This window comes from Eublepharis macularius, chromosome 6, assembly GCF_028583425.1.
Source record: "Eublepharis macularius isolate TG4126 chromosome 6, MPM_Emac_v1.0, whole genome shotgun sequence".
Classification (NCBI taxonomy): Eukaryota; Metazoa; Chordata; class Lepidosauria; order Squamata; family Eublepharidae; genus Eublepharis; species Eublepharis macularius.
Genome location: NC_072795.1, coordinates 145,212,204 through 145,229,437, shown reverse-complemented (window position 1 = coordinate 145,229,437; position 17,234 = coordinate 145,212,204).

The following is a 17,234-nucleotide window of genomic DNA, read 5'->3' as shown; positions in this document are numbered from 1 at the left end:
TGGTTTTCAGTCAAAGAGCAAGATCTGTGGCAATAGCACCTTAAAGACCAACTAGATGTCCAGGGTATGAGCCTTTGTCAGATACAAACTATGCTAGTTCGCCCAGGACGCAAACCTCAAGAAGTCCTTTGGAATCTCTTTCACCAACATTGTAATATTTGGTGGGTTGTTGTTTGCATTTTTAAAAGAAATTATAAGCCCAACACGGTTCCCACCTTTCTTTATAAGCAACACAGGTCACTTATCTGCCTCCTGCTGAAAAGCTCCAAAATTGTTTGACCCGTTTGCACTACCCTTCAAAGCTCATTGAGAGCCAAGCTACGAGTGACGCCTGACACATGTTGGACACTTGTCAGCTTCCCTCAAGTTTTGATGGGAAATGTAGGCATCCTGGTCTTGCAGCTGTAATGGAGAGCCAAGCTGTAAAACCAGGACGCCTACATTTCCCATCAAAACTTGAGGTAAACTGACAAGTGTCCAACCTGTGTAAGGCGTCACTTGTAGCTTGGCTCTGAGAAAATACCCTGCTCAAATTCCAAAGTCTCCATTTGGTTGCCCGGCTACTGTGACATCAGAGCAGTTAATTTATGGCGCCCAAAACAGCTGTGACCCCCCTTCTTGCCCAGGACCGTTGGAGCAGATCAGCCAATAGCATCGGGTGCAGCAGGAAGGCAAACAGAAAAGTCAAGAGACCTAAAAGGCAAGAAGTCACACTCAGCTGGGTCCTTGACTGGTCTGACAATGTGCAACAAATGCCCAATAATCTTGGCCAACCTCCTATATTATGCTTGCCGCCACTACCTCTAGAACTCAGGCAGAGTCAAACAGTTTGCACATCATCTAATAACCAGATGAAACAATCACATTATTTTGCTAATGCATGCCCCAACTATGAGAGAGAATAGTAACTGAAAATCAGCTCCCCACCCGTGCAAGTCAAAACAGAAAGCAAGGCAGGACACACACAAGAACGATTACTGGACATAACCAGTGTGGTGTAGTGGTTAGTGTGTTGGACAAGGAACTGGGAGACCCAGGTTCGAATCTCCTCTCTGCCATGGAAGATCGCCAGGTAACCTTGGGCCTGTCACACACACACACACACAGCCTAAACTACCTCACAGACTCACTGTGAGAAGAAACTTAAGGAGGGCAGAATGATAAAAGCTGCTTTGGGTCCTCACCGGGGGGGGGGGGAAGGCTTTCTACCCTGATTACAGGACTATGTCGTCAGAAATAGCCCGGAGAGATGCCTTCATTGAGATGAGGATTAAATGGTACATGATTGTGCACTGTCTGCTGATGCACCTACTAGAAAGTTTCCATGCTGCTAAATATGCCACGGAAATTAGTTATGCTTTGTTTCAGATGGATTTCATCTACTGTGCTCGGCTTTATGCTTGTTTAAAATTTCTCTGTTACCATTCCCTACTGTATCTGTTTCCCTGAATGTCCTAACTGTTGTTCATAACTGGACTTTGCTCAGTGAATGTCCTAGTTGTGGACTATGTTGTATTTTCACTTGCACTGCTGTAATCTGCATTGGAACTCAGTGAGAAAGTGACCTTTATGCAAACATACAATGACCTCCCCCCCCGCCCCTTTTATGAAATACCTGGAAAAAAATCTTAGTCTTGCATTCACGTAAATGGGGATGGGGTCCCTTCACTAAACACAGTGCCAATCTTTTCTCAAAATAGTAGAGTCCAGTAGCACCTTTAAGACTGATGAACTTTATTGTAGCATAAGCTTTCACAAACCACTACTCTCTTCGTCAGATGCAGTCTTAAAGGTGTTACTGGACTCTTTACTATTTTACAACTACAGACTAACACGGCTAACTCCTCTGGGTCTTTTCTCATTCACCTCTACCTTTCATATTGCAGGGGGAGAACTCACCCACTTCAACAAACTTGCGCCATTCGCAAGTAGCAGTACACAACTTGCTTTTAAACATGCTATTTAAATAGCAGTATCTTTTACACAAAACTTGAATCGCTGTTTATCAGCCTTACTGAGCCACACATTTCAGAAACATTGCTCCAGTGGTGGAGGTTGTAAACCTGGCAAGTAAACCTGGCAAGTACAGAACAAAAGCTTGTACTTGAATTAAACCATGCTAGTCTTTAAGATGCCACAAAACTCTTCTGAAAACAAGGAGCTGCCTTAAACAGAGTCAGATCATCGGTTTAATCAAGAATTTGAGTTCAGTGCCACCTCAGAGACCAAGATATTCAGGGTGTTAACTTTTGAGAGTCAAAGCTTCTGAAGAAGAGATCTGTGACTCTTGAAAGCTGGCATGCTAAAAACCTGGTGGCTCTCCAAGGCACCACTGGACTCGAATCCTGCTGTTCTACTGCAGACCAACCCTGTAACTGGTTTCATCAAGGCTCCCTTCTGGCAGCAGATCTTGAGGGCTCTGGCCACGGTTCTTCCCATCCCTTCACCCTTCTAAGTGGAAGAGTTCTGGACTGAAGCTGGGACCTTGCCTGAGCAAAACTTAAGCTTAAAAGGCAACATCATTGTTGGGGGAATGGGTAGATAAGCTGTGATTGGGAACTAAAAGGTACTGTGTTCTCCAACTGGGAATCTTACTTCAAGGTGGATCTTCCCCAAGGAAGGATGCTTGGTTATAAAGCAGTCTGTGGAAAAATCACCATCTCCCTTTTTTTCCCCTTTGGGCAGAAAAAAAGCATTTTCTCCCTTGCGGGTGTGGTTTCTTTCCTCTTCTCTCCTTTCCTGCCCCGTTGCCCTGCAGACCCAACGGCCCAGGCTCTGGAGCTTTCTCAGAAGCCTCACGTTGTCGTCGCCAACCCTGGCTGGCTAGATGATGACATCCGGAGTTCCAGCGCCTTCAGCCTTCAGAACCCAAGTTCTTTGTAAGGGTGTTGTGGCCTTAAGTTGGAGCAGGATGCACAGTGTGCCGGTCTGCTCCACGATGTGCAGAGATGCTAACCTCCGACATCTCTCAGCAGAAGGATGTGGGGTCTCAAAGTCTGGGAAAGACCCCGGAGAACCGCTATCAGTAAGAGGAGCCTTCTTTATTTTATTGATTTTTATTTTACTTGGTTTATACCCTGTCTTTCTCCCTAAGGGGTATCCAAGGACAGCTTACATCATTTTCCTTTTTACCCTTACAACAACCCTGTGAGGTAGGTTTGGCTGTGTGCAACTGACCCAAGGTTCCGTGGCACAGCAGGGATTCTACCTGGATCTCAAAGATCCTAGTCTGACACTTTAACCTCGAAAATTTTGATTAAAAACCAAGGTGTAGCCTGCTTCTTGTGTGTTGAATAAGCAGGTGACAGGGAGGCCTGGAAGAGGAGGGCTTTTTAAGCCAGGGTGGCACCGCTGAGAAAGCCCCACCTCGGTTGCCACCTGCCTCTTTTTACTTGATGAACAGGGCAATCTGGAAGGTGGCAGCCCCTCCGAGAGCCAGCATAGTCAGAGCATCGCACTAGGATCTTCCGAGACCCAGGTTGAATTCCTGCGTGGCCATGGAACTTTGGGCCAACTGCGCACTCTCAGCGTAACTGACCCCACAGCTGTGTTGGGAGGATAAAGTGGAGATGGGGGGAATGCTGAAAGCTCCTTCAGGCCCCCATTATGGAGAAAATAAGGGCACAAATAAATTCAGGTAAGTACTATGACTTAGAATTTATCTTTGCACAGCATTTTTTAAAAAAAAATGCTGGAAATCTATAAACTTCTTTAAAAGATCTCCAGTAATTAATTGTTCAAAAGCCATTCCCTCTAAACCAGCCTTCTTCTTTAGCTATTTGTTCTTTAAATTTGATAATACAGCAGCCATGAAATGTGTTTTTTTTCCATCTGGGACTCTATGCCATTACGCATTACAGTCACTAAAAGGCTGCTTCCACACACGTTGGATAATCTACTTTCAATACTCTTTAGTGAACATTTGGAACTGCTTTTCCAAGTGTGGAACAAAAAATCCACTTACAAAGGATTGCTACAGGGCATTGAAAGTGCGTTATTTAACGCGTGTGGAAATGCCTAAAGGCTCGTCCTGCAGCATTGGAAAGACAAGAGCCCAATTCCCCTTACTCATCAGACTGAGAACCTATAAACTTACCAGCATTTGAACGTATCACATATAGATGGCAATTGCATATGGACTTATTTGGAGATATTTGGAGATCTTGGGAATTGCCAGCCTAATAAAACACACACACCCATCACGTCCAGTGAGATGCAAGCAAAAAATGTCTGCTTGGCAAAGTGGAGCTCAAGCTATTTACATTCTGGAAGCTGAGGAAGAAAAGCAGACTATGGCTATCAATCCCAAGAGCATGAAAAGGCAGACATAACTGTGAGTTCCACCAGGAAAGCCCCCAGTCAAATCCAGTCCCTCTCCCTCACACAGCAGAGGAGGATTCGTGCGCCACAAGCTGAAGCTCCTGTGAAGGAGGACAGAATGAACAGATAAGCAAGCAAGAAGAGCGGGGTGCACAACCCATGGCAAGCGTCACACTTGGACCGGGTCTGCAAAAGTCCTCTGCCCATGAAGAACTATTTTCTGGCCAGGTAAAGGGGTTGGCCCCAGTGCTCGGCTGCCCTCTTTGCAAACCAATGTAGCGGCTTTTTCTCCGCGTTATTATAACTGGAGAGGCTCAAACCATGTTTTCCTTCATGGCAAAGTCTGAGGATCCTGGGAGGGTTGGTGCGGGCAGCCAGCGTGGCTCCTAAGGGTGTGGGGGCTCCCATGCGTGCGCTCACAGAGCTCCCCCGGGGCAAGCGCCTGAAGCGCCACGCAGGCCCGCAGAGGCAGCAGGCCTGACCCAACGCGAGCCCGCAGCCCTTCCCCGCCTCCGACACGGATCCCGGCGTCCGCACGGCCAACAGAGCCGCTCCCGAGCTGTGCTTCCGCCCTATAACGCAATAAAAGCGCCTTCGGGTGCTCGCTGGCCGCAGAGGCTCGTCCGGCCAGAGGAGCGGAGCGGTGAAGGCGGCCGCGCTCTTCCAGCCAGGGAGCCCCGCCGCGGCCGCCGCTTGCCTCTGCCCCTCAGGCGGCCGAAGGAAGGCGCCTGCGCGGGCACTGCAGCGCGGGAAGAAGGGCCGCCGCCACCATCACCGTCGGGGATCGACGCCACGCCAGCTTTCCCAACCGACCCCTTTGCGAGGGGCCTTGGGAGCCGCCCACCTGCCCGCCCTCGCCTCCCCACAACGACCGCGGCGGGCCTCGGGCCGCTTTCCCGCTTCCCCGGCCCGGCCCCCTCCGCCGGAGGGTCTCCCCGCGGCCCTCCCTCGCCCGACCCCCCCACCCCGGCTCAGGCGCGCAGCTCACCCTCGCCGCCCCGGCCGAGGCAGGCCGAGCCAGGCGAGGCTCCGACGCCGCCGAGGGGGCCTGGCCTGGCGGGCGACGCGCCCTCGCCTGTCCTGCTGCGCCCGGCCCCCTTGGCTTGCTCCCTTGGCGGAGGGAAGCGCCCTTCGGGGGCCGGCCGGTTCAAATCAGCCGCCTGGATGCCGCTCCGCCGCCCAGCCGGCCCCCCCCCCGGCCGCAGGCGCCCGCTCTTTGCTCGGGGGTCCACGGGGACCCGGGCGGTGTGTTTTTATCCCCCCCCTCCCCTTTAATTCTTCCTTTGGGCCCGGTGAGGGTTGCCAGCTCCAGGTTTAGAAAGTCCTGGAGGTTTGGAGGGGGGGTGCACCGTGGAGAGTTTGGGGAGGGGGGCAAGGCCCTGGCGTCCATCCTGCCAAGCAGCCATTTTCTCCAGGGAGATGATCTTTATGGCTGCAGATCGGTTGTCATTCCAGGAGATCTCCAGCTACCACCTGGAGGCTGGCAACCCTCACACGACAACCTCCTCAGGCCTTGCCCCAAATGTTTTTTCTTCTGTTGCAATTTGAGGAGCAAACTATGTCTTACAAATATCAGGTGAATAAAATCAGAAAAGGCAAAATAAAAAGTAAAGAAAGACTTACTCTTGCAGAAGCACAGGTTTGCAGTGCCCCAGTGTGTTTTGAAAAGATGGACAACCAAATAACGATTATGGGAAGGATATGCCTTCACAATGAAAAAAAAAATAAGAGTGTTGTCCAGGAAGGTGGATGACCTGAGGGACCAGTAAGGGAGACAAGCTTGCTCCCACGTCTTTTTAAACCCGGAGTACTGGGCCTGGGGCTCTTCAGCAGGAGGTAATTGTGGGAGAAACTCTCCAGTGGGTGTTTTTTATACTAATTAAAAATAAAAAACAACCAATCACCATACAAAAGCATACATAAGTCAGAAGAAAACAACACAACAATCTAAAGGGTTTCTAATTGTTTTCAAAACAAATGTTTGTATCATGTCAAATCTACATGGCAATCATTCCTCCATTGTAGGCAGAATCAAATTCTTCCAATTTTAAGCATATAGTAGTCTCTGTGCTGTGATCATATATAAAAAGAGAGTGCCGGCACTTTTTTCCAACTGAAGGTCCATCATTCTCAATAAAAATGTCTCAGGTTTCATTTGCACTTTAATCTTTAAAATCTCTATCAATAATTTTATTTGTTTACAAAAGGTTTTTGCTAACTTACAAGACCACCACATATGAGAGAACAATCCTTCATGCTGAGAACATTTCCAGCATACATTCAATATACCCTTATACATTCTAGCCAATTTTTCAGGAGTCATATACCATCAATTCATCATCTTATAAAAATTCTCTTTATAACTTATAAATTTCAATCCCTTTAACCACATTGTTCCATTAATATATCATACCCAAAGTTTTTAGCCATTTAATCATACATTTTTTACTTGCTCTTCTGTCTCCAGTTTCAACACAAGTTTATATATTTTTGCAATAACACATTCATCATTTGTACATAATTCTGTCTCAAATCCAGTCTTAAATTGTTCAAAGTTGTGTTGTCTCTTAATCTGCTTTAAATCTTTTCACCTTTTGCAGATATGTAAACCATTGACAAATACATCCTTCTGTTAAAAGATCCTCTCTTGACTTTATTCTGACATCACCTTTTGAAATATTAGCATCTTACTATATAATTAAGCGTATTTCAGACAACTCACTTTATACCCTGGTGCACCACCAGAGGGTGCTGCGATGGAGGGAAGACTGGGCAAGGCACCATGTCCCTCCAGAAAATGTGCCATGGTGAGAAGCCCAGGCCAGGATCAGGATGGGAGCAGGTGGCAATGCCTGCCTCTTGCTTTCACCCAGCTTGTAGGAGCGAAGCAGATGGCAATGTCCATCCTCCACTTTAACCCAGCTGGTATTAGGAATGGAGTAGGGGGCAATGCCTTCCCCTGCCTTAACCCAGCAGGTATTAGTGGTGGAGAAGGTGGCAATGCCCACCCCCCCACCTTGATCCTGCTGGTATTAGGAGCGGAAACCAAAGGTAACAAAAGAGCTGTCCCAAGGGCACCAAACAAGCATAAAATACAAAGAGCCCTTAGGAAAATGCAATCAACAATTATCCCAAATTCATATATTTAAGGTGCTAAAAGTGCTTAGTGCAAATAAGTCCATCATATGAATTGTTCCATCATGCAAACTGTCATATGACAAATGTCAGCGATGGTATGAAATCAAAAATTTCCTTTAGACATCAACAGTGGTATACAAGTCACAAAATTTCTACAAGCAGTACATGTAAACAGTACATAAGGTGGTTGTAAGCCCTAATAGTCCAATATAAAGCCAGAATTTCCACAAGAATATAGCGTCCAGGTTATAGATGTCTTCTCTTGAGTAATGTACGCTGCACAATTTCAACAGGAAAGAAGAGACTTTAAGAATGAGTACAGCATGGTTTCCAGTCCTGAAAAACACCAGGCTAACAAAATACTCTATACCCTACAATAGCCCTGCAGAGAAGATTAGCATATCAAGCACCAATCCATAGGCAAAAGAACCTCCTCAGGATACAGTGAAGCATTAGCACTCCATTAGCATTCCACACCCTGGGAAACTCTTACAGGATGACACAACCCAACCCACCTTTCTGAGTAGATATAAATCACCTGCAAACATCTCCTCCACACTGTGATGCTGAAAGATCTCTGTCTTTTGGTGCTACACCTCTGAAGATGCCAATCACAGCTGCTGGCAAAACGTCAGGAACTACAATGCCAAGACCACGGCTATACAGCCCGGAAAATCCACAACAACCAACCATTGCTGAACATTTGCAAAGATGGGAAAAATAGAATATTTCATGGTTGGGAAGAATTTCTGCTGTTAAAATGAACATATTACTAAAATTGAACTTTTTGTTTCCAATGGTGCCAATTCACGTAGACCAAAAGATTCTAAACCAGTGGCAGAAAGTAATAAATGATTTCATATGGAAAGGGAAGAAACCAAGAATAAGATTTAAAGCATTACAGAATGAAAAAAACCAAGGAGGATTGGCAGTACTGAATATTAAATTGTACCATCAGGCAGTAGCATCGGTTTGGATAACCAACTGGATTATAAATCCAAGTAGAAGACACATTAAACTGGAGACAACCGATGCTAAATAGGGATTTCTCAACTACTTGTGGCTTAAGAAATCACTAAAATCCATTCAAAAGCAAGACAGCTTTCATATACTAAGAGATGGACTACTTAAAATATGGTTTCAATGCAGAAATAGATTGAGCCCACCAATTTTGCCATTGATATGATCAATAAATGCTCCCTGTGATGCCACCACTAGAAACAGAATTGATCTGTTTAGTTATGAATTTATGACATATTAATATTCCATGGTTGATGTTTTATCATATAGTATCTAAGCTCAAAGAAAAAACTCTAAAAAGGTGGCAGATTAAGAGAAAAAGCAGAATTTGAATTACAAATAAGCAGTGACCAGAAGCATTTACTAGGAAAAATCTATAAAATTCTATTGCAACACCACATAGAAATGGAACACATTAAAAACTGTATGGTAAAATGGATGGAAATTTTTGGAGAAACCATCTCCATGAATCAGTGGGAAAGTCTATGGACCAAATATATTACATTTACAGATTACCAATTACTAAGAAAGAAATGGTATAACATTTTCTTTAGATGGTATATTATGCCCAAAGATATTGTGAGAATTAGTAAGGATTATAGTGGACAGTGTTGGAAATGTCAATGTACAGATGCAACATCCTATCACATGGGATGGACATACAAGGAAGCAAGAAGATATTGGATAAAATACACGAAGAAGTGCAGATTTTCATGTTCAGGTTTGAGCTGAACCTGAAAAATATGCTATTAAATATCTTACCAAATAATATTACAAAAGAACAGGGAGATCTCTTCCGGTATATGGTGACAGCCACAAGACTGTTATGTGCAGCTAAATGGAAAACAGATTCTTGACCTGATATCCATGAATGGATCGATTGACTGTATGAATATGCAGCAATGGCTAAATTAACTTCCTATGTGCACAATAGACCAATATTGGAATTCCAGAAAAAGTGGAAAGATTTCTTTGATTACTTAGGTTGAAACTAAGACAAATTAAGGTAATCATAATATCGAGACAAACTATGGAAGAGATGACTGATTAAAAATTATTAAAGTTTGGGTATAAGCAATCAAGGGGAGGGGAAGAGAACTATTATATAAGCTAGTTTGTTGTTACATCTTTTGAATATGCTTTTATGTCGTAGCTCAAATGTAACTCAAATGTAATGCTTTGTATTTTATATAAGTTTCTATGCACTTTCTACTGTCGATCTTTTCTTTTTCAATAAAACATTGTTTGTTTGTTTTTTAAAAAAAAGCTTGAATTCTCCCTAGAAGATAAAATTACAAAAGTAAAAGCTATTGTACTTTGGTCACATCATGAGAAGACAAGACTCACTGGAAATTCATGCGTGCTAGGAAAAGTTGAAGGCAGTAAGAAAAATGGAAGATCCAAAATGAGATGGTTTGACTCAATAAAAAAGCAACATCTTCCAGTTTGCAGAATCCAAGCAAGTCTGTTAATGATAGGACCTTTGGAGGTCTTTCATTCATAGGGTCTCCATAAGTCAGAAGTGACTTGATGGCACATAAACACATTTTTGCTCTGAAGGGGACAGAGCTGTCGGCATTGGCAAAAATCTTCATGAAGGATGGAATGTTTTAGTCTCAGTTTTTGCCACAAATAATACCTGGATATCTCTGTTCTTCTGCCAGATTGATCATAGCCTTTAGTCCTCTATACCTCCTTGCCCATTGACTGAATGCACAGAGAAGGAGAGTGGACACGTTGGCCATGCCCTGTGCCCCCACAAGCACAACCCCACAAGCGTTTGGATGCAGTGTCCATACACTTGCTCTCTCCCTGTGATGGCCGATGTTCAGAAAACAGCATAGAAAGGAAATATACACATGGGCACCGTCCCCACACATCGGCACTGTAGTAACAAGCCAACCATCGCGTGGGTGGGGGAGTGGGGCCAGTGTGCTCAGACCCGCTGTCCCTCTCCGCCCATGGGGGAGGCCTGCGTATGGGGCTGCCGTGTGCTCAGGTGTGCTCAGCAATGTTCCCAGGCTAGAGTCATTTACAGATCTCCTCAGCGTGTGTTTGTGCAGAGTCAAATGTCATTAGCAAAGTCAAATGGAAGGAAAAATTCAGCTAGAGTATTGAGTCAAATGATGCCCCGGAAGCAGGACCATATAAAAAAGCATGGAATTAATCTTTTGTTTTTAAAGCATGGGATTAATTTTATTAATCTGCTCCTTAACTTGGAATTAAAGATAGATTTGCATTTTTTAAAAAAGCCCTCCCCTTCATGTACTCTAGTGACTATCGATACAAGCAGTCTGGATATGTCAGTGAGTCCCATACTGTCTGCTGAAGTCCCAAACTGTCTGTATGCCTTGATAAAATAAGCCAGAGACTTATTTTAGCAAATGTTCTATGACTCTTGGACCAAGTGGCTGCTGACAGCATTGGAACACCACCCCCCTGCCCATTCCCAGACAATATATGACCAGGGACATCATCTCGTTGCAGGGAGGAAGGATGCTCCAGCTACTGGGGGTGGGGGAAGCAGGAATCACAGTTGCTTCAGAAGCAGGGCCTGACCCCTCGTGCACTGGGCAGCAAGAAAACAGGAGCCTGGAATGCAGTTTCCATCTGGCTATTCTGTAGTTGCTTGGAGGCTGCCTGCCTATTGTTCTGGGGACTAAATGAGAAAAATATATACGAGTGTAACAATAAAATGTGCCTCCAATTTTAATTCATTTTTAAAAATGGACACTCCTGGTATTAAAAATATGGAAAACGCAGAAACGGAGCTAGAGGCATCCAGACATGAGCAATTTATGACTGTCAGCAATTTCTTGGCTGTGTAGAAGTGAGAACAATGACCGCAGAGTGAAGCAACAGGGTGTGAGGGTTTTTGTGTCGTGGTCTAGTGTGCTGAGTTGCCAAGTGGCAGTAATTAAAACAGGGAAGCTGGTGATGCCAAAAACATTACCCTCACAAATGAGTATTTGGCGCTCCGTGGCGGAGAATGGAGCTGGGCTGGGACGGGAAGGCTGAGCTGGAAAACCCCTGCTGTAGCGTCTCTGCTTCAATGTGTCTCCTCTCCATGCAGGTTTGTTCTTTTTAAAATGCCGCTGGGATTGCATTTAGTGAATCAGGGATATAAACGGGCTACTGAAGGAGGGGGGCAGTTCTGGAAAGCCCCATTCTGCTAATGGAAGGGCACAAAGGGTTGACAGGATCCAGTGCCTCATCATTCAAGTGACTTGAATTTTCTAGAGAGCTGCTCCCTCCTTAGTTTGGATCTGTAAATCAAGTTTTCACTTTCATACAGCTGATTGCTGAAGGCATCATTAATGGCTTTTTGTGGCTGGTGGCTGCTTGAAGTGAAGGGATTTTTCAGCGTGTTGAGAAATGCTTTTATTTGGACTGTGTCAAAACCTTCACCCCAGTTTAAAAAGTGTCTCTTAAATGACAACAAGTAGGAGGGGAGTGGAAAAGTCAAGTGCTAGCCTTGGGCTTTAGTCATGCAGGTGTGGCCAGAAGGCTTTCTACTAGAAGCTTACCCTTCCAGGTGTGTGTGTGGGGGGGGGGAGAGACTTGGAGGACTAAAATGCCAGAAAGATTTCTTCCTGGAACCTCCATAAAAAGCCTCTTTGACCTGTAACTTTGACCTGCCTGGGAGGTGGGCAAAGGGAGAGAATAAAACCTCCTGGCATAGGGAAGAGGGTCTCTTTGGCTGATTTGAGCTGGAAGCTGCTGAGATCTGGCCCCTTGCAAGTGGAGGCCATTGACCATGTAGAGGCTGAAGGCGTGAATCGGGAGATGTATGAGAACCTCTCAGTAAGCTGGAACTTTCTAAGACAGAAAACCTGCCTAAACAGAAGGTCTAAGAGTCTCTCTACACAAGGCATCTTGCATGGGGACGCTCAAGTGACTTCCTTTCTGTGTGGTCTTTATTCAAGTGTACTTTGTCTTCCCAGGGGTGCATGTGTATCGACAATGGGAGAACAAGTATAAGATCTTTCACTTGATCCTTGTGTAATATGTATTGTGTAGAAAGACTCTAAGTTAGACATGTACAATGGGAGGGAAAGAGGAACTGTGGTTTTACTTACTTCTTTTTGAGTTTGCTTGCTAGCTTTGGTGCTATGCTTAAAGTGTGAGCGCACAGATTTCTGTTTTCTTTAATATTTTTTTTAAATTCTTAAATGCTGGCAGCTGTTCTCCATGCCATAGATTACCACTGCTCAGCTGTGCAATCTAAAGCAGGTACCATGGGAAGGGGTGTGCTCTATTGGCAATTGACTGATTCCCCCAGTGGTGCACAAGGGCAGTAAACAGTCCCTGTGGTAACCATGCTCTGGGTAGCAAGAGACTGGGCTCAAGGCAGGGCTCAAAGTGGCAAACCTGCCCAGGGGAATGGGCAATTCCCACTAAGGCCAAGAGGTGGCAGCAGGCACAAGAGAGATGGAGTGAAAGCCTCTCTAAGGGTTGGGGTGGGTACCATGTGGGGGGCATGTGGCAGATGGAGACTAGGCACCCCAGAAGGCAAGAAAGGGCAGTGCTCGTGATTCAGTGGGGCTGTTCTGCCACAGAGCATTTTGGAAATGGATGGAAAAAGAAAAAGGAATTGTGATTGTCTTTGGGGAGACAACGTTACCCCCAAGAGTAGACCTGTTTCGGTCTACTCCTTCAGGGTCAATGTATATATTTGTAAACAAGAGCAAGTACAAGCATAACTTCTAAATTTGTGCTGGAAAGTTGGGAATTAGCAGATGATAAAACTAGTCTACATTAAAATTAGAATAATCATCTCAATAGAGAATTGAGGCATTGCCCTTAATAAATATACCTGGAAAGCAAAAGAATAGAAGCAGAGAAAGAAAGCTGCAGGGGAATCAGCAGGTAGCATAAACTCTCTGGCTCTCCAAGGATGAGAGAAGCATGGAGGCAGCATCTGGCATTTGGTAGGGTGGACTAGGAAGCCCAAATGGCTAGGAGAAAGAGCCAGCTGGGGGGAAAGGAGGCGCTGTGGCACTTCCTTCCCTGCCCACCCAGCCCCACTCCACCAAGTCTTGACCAAGTGATGCCTTTTATGTACTCAGCCAGGCCAGGAGGCAACTTACATGTACATTACTTGACTGAGTAAGCCAACCCATCATCTTCCCCCATGTGACTCGGTCTGGGTGGCATCCTCCCCATGCAACAGTTGGCCAGGCAGGGCAGCTCCCTCCTCATTGTGAGGCTGACCCAACAGAGGCAGGGAGGTTGAAGGGAGGAGGGCCACCAGGCCATCAGCTCACAGGGAAAAGTCCCAATGATAACAAGGGCCAGTCTGCCCCAATGACTTCTTAGATGCAAAGTCTGAAAGAAAAGAGGCAAGTAGGGTTTCGATGCTGCTTAGCTGTGTTCTTTCTTGCACTGATGCAGAAGCATAGGTAGACAGACAAAGCCACGGCAGGAGGCAGACAGAGACAAAGAAGCTGATGAGCCTTCAAGCTGGAACTAGATTGACATCCCCTCTCAGTGCACTTATTGATAGAAAAGCAAGGTGAAGAAAAAGATATACTGGACTCACTCAGAGAGTCTGGCAGGCAACTCAGCATTTGGTGACCAGCACTTGCCCCTTGCAGATACAGAGTCCCAGCTTAGAGAGAAATAAATGAGGGTGGACAGGCACATCCACCCTCCACGATCCTCCCCTCAGAGCAGCTGGGGGGAGCAGGCAGAGAGAGACAGAGGCAGGCAGATCACAGCAATCTCCACTGGAGATGGGCGAGATTTCCATGATTGATAAATGGAGTCTCCTTTTTCAGAGGCAGTGTATTTCTGCATGACAATAGGTGCAGGGCAATAACAAACAGAAACTTGCGACTCTGGACCCTGCTTCTGGGAGCGATTGTAACTAGCTGCTATGGAAAAGCTGATGAAGGATTTGATGGCCCTTTCACCTGATCTAGCAGGGCTTAAAAAGAAGATGGAATTGAAGCATGAAGAGAACCTGAAGAAATTTCAGAACTTTCTGGTTTATCAATTTCCCAATTCTTCCACTTTCCCCTCTTCTAGTAAACTTTTTCTGAACTTTTAGCACTGTTCTGGCCAATGGATTCAATGTCACTGCAGCATTCCTTTGCAATGTTAGTGGAAAACCAATGCAAAAACCAATGAAAAAATTAAACCAGTGAGATTGTTCATGCTCATTCTTATGATTTTTCTCATTCTGTGCTCCCATTCAATAAAATAAAATGAACAGAGTTCATTTGTTTCATTTTCCTTTTTAAAAAATGTGCACTACCAAACAGGACTCCTCGATCTGTAGGATATGAGAACCTTCCTTTGGATTAGTCAGACGGACTGATAGTTTACCTAGGTCTGTACTGTCTACAATGATTGGCAGCAGCTTTTCAGGGTCTTTCAGAAAACTAGAGCATGTGCAGGCCTGCCTATCAGAACACTCCTTACAAATAAAATTACTTGCAAAGCTCTTTCACCTACATGGGCATTGACTGTGAACAATCAGGAGGCTGCTCCAAGTGCCACAGGTAGGAAGATGCTGTGTCGGTGGATTAAGCCATGTGAAGACAAAACTAACTCATTCAAGCACATGACATTATATTGAAAAGTCACACTGTGGATTGATGGGAGCATATGGCTAACCATTGACCTGAACCCAACTGCTTCCCTGGAGAGAGATGCTCACTGCAATGAAGATGAATTATATATCTAAATGGACTCCATTTAGATACTGTTGATCATACCAGTGTCGATCTCTTCCCTGCTACAAACAAAGGTGCTTCAAACAGCTGCTTGCCCCAGTACCCCAAATATGACCCAAGGTAATGAAGACCAACATCAATTATGTTGGTCCAACTAGTTTATTATCCTTCAGCTTTAACTGCTGATCTTCATCAATGCACTTAACATAAGCTGACTCTTCCAAGGGTGGGCTGCACTAGGCATCCTCCTTGGGTGCCCACCTGGCAAGTCCATCCTGGCTCCAAACCTGGCTGGCAGCTCTCATGTGCCTTGTTTATCATAGCCTGTGCAGCCTCCAGTGCCAAGAGGTGCCCAGCTTCATCTGCCTCCCCTGATGGGTTGCAAGGCACCTCCCAAGTTCAGGAGATGCCACTCAGCACCCAACGCACTTCTTTGTAGCACCACCCAACCAAGCGGCATGTGATGGCCTGGTCTGAACCCCCCCTCCCCCATCACCACGATGCTTCAGGGTGTCTGTCAATTAACCCAACCTGTCCCAAGTGACTTGCCTTATTCCTGCCAAACAAGGGCATCATCCTAGCTTAACACTCCTTGCCCCCACCTGCTGACTATTATGTTGTGCAGGCCCTGGCAGAGATCAGCTAAATAGAGGTCACAGCCCTCCTCAGAAAGGTGGACCTGTCACTTCTGTACAGGTGTGGTTGATCAAACCTGCTCTTAGGGTGAGAGATGCTGCCCCTCCCCGTTTGTCACAGCAGCCTTTTCAATGGTCGTATCACCATTCCTTCTGGCTTTCTCAATCCTGGGTAGTTTGCTTGCATCCATCCAGATCCTCCTCTGAAGGAGTTCCAACGAAACCAGCAGCATTCCAGGGCATAGGAGGCTAATTTCTTCTAATTCCTTCCACGCCCTATTTATGAGTGCAACTCCTATCATCTGCACCAGATCACCCCCCCCCCCCCAAATGAATAGCCAGAAGATCGGGACAACTGCCCTCTCTCTGTACCAGGTGGAGAGAGGGCAGTAGCTGGCCCCATAACCTCTCCCGTTTGCCACATCATCTGATGTTTGCAAGAGGGGAGAGACCAAGCTGTGACTCATTGATGCTGGCTTTGGCTCTCCTTTTCACCCAGAATACAATTGAGTGGCCCAAAATGAGGATTCTGATAGGGCTTCACACTCCATACACACCTGGAAGACAACAAGTCGGGGGAGATCTATCGCCCCGTCACCCTTTGGTGTGCGGGGTTCCCCAAGGGGTGATACTCTCCCCGATGTTATTTAACATCTATATGCGCCCCCTCGCCCAGTTGGTGCGGAGGTTTGGGCTGGGTTGTCATCAATACGCGGATGACACCCAGCTTTTTCTGTTGATGGACGGCCGGCCAGACACGGCCCCAGACAATCTGGCCAGAGCTTTGGAGGCTGTGACGGCATGGTTGAAACAGAGCAGGCTGAAATTGAACCCAGTGAAGACGGAGGTCCTGCAGCTGGGATGGGGGCTGCCAGATGTTGGGATCCAGCTCCCTGCCCTGGATGGGACACCACTGGCAACTTTGCCAGTGGTAAGGAGTCTGGGTGTGCTCCTGGATGCCTCCCTATCGATGGAGGCCCAGGTCACAGCGATTGCCAAGTCTGCATTTTTCCACCTTCATCAGATCAGGCAACTTGCCCCCTACCTGACGCCCCAGGACCTGGCTACAGTGATGCGTGCAACGGTCACCTCCAGGCTAGATTACTGTAACTCACTCTACGCTGGGCTACCCCTGGGCCTGATCCGGAAACTACAACTGGTCCAGGATGCGGCGGCATGGGTCCTGACTGGTATACCTTACCAGTCACACATCACACCTGTCCTGTGCCAGCTGCACTGGCTTCCAGTTGAATTCCGAATCAGGTTCAAAGTGTTGGTTCTTACCTTTAAAGCCCTGAGCAGGTTGGGACCGGCATATCTTCGGGACCGCCTCTCCCTGTACGTTCCCCGGAGATCGCTTCGATCAGCGAATAAATATTTACTTGTGGTCCCCAGTCCTAAGGAAGCCCGCCTCGCTTCAACCAGGGCCAGGGCCTTTTCA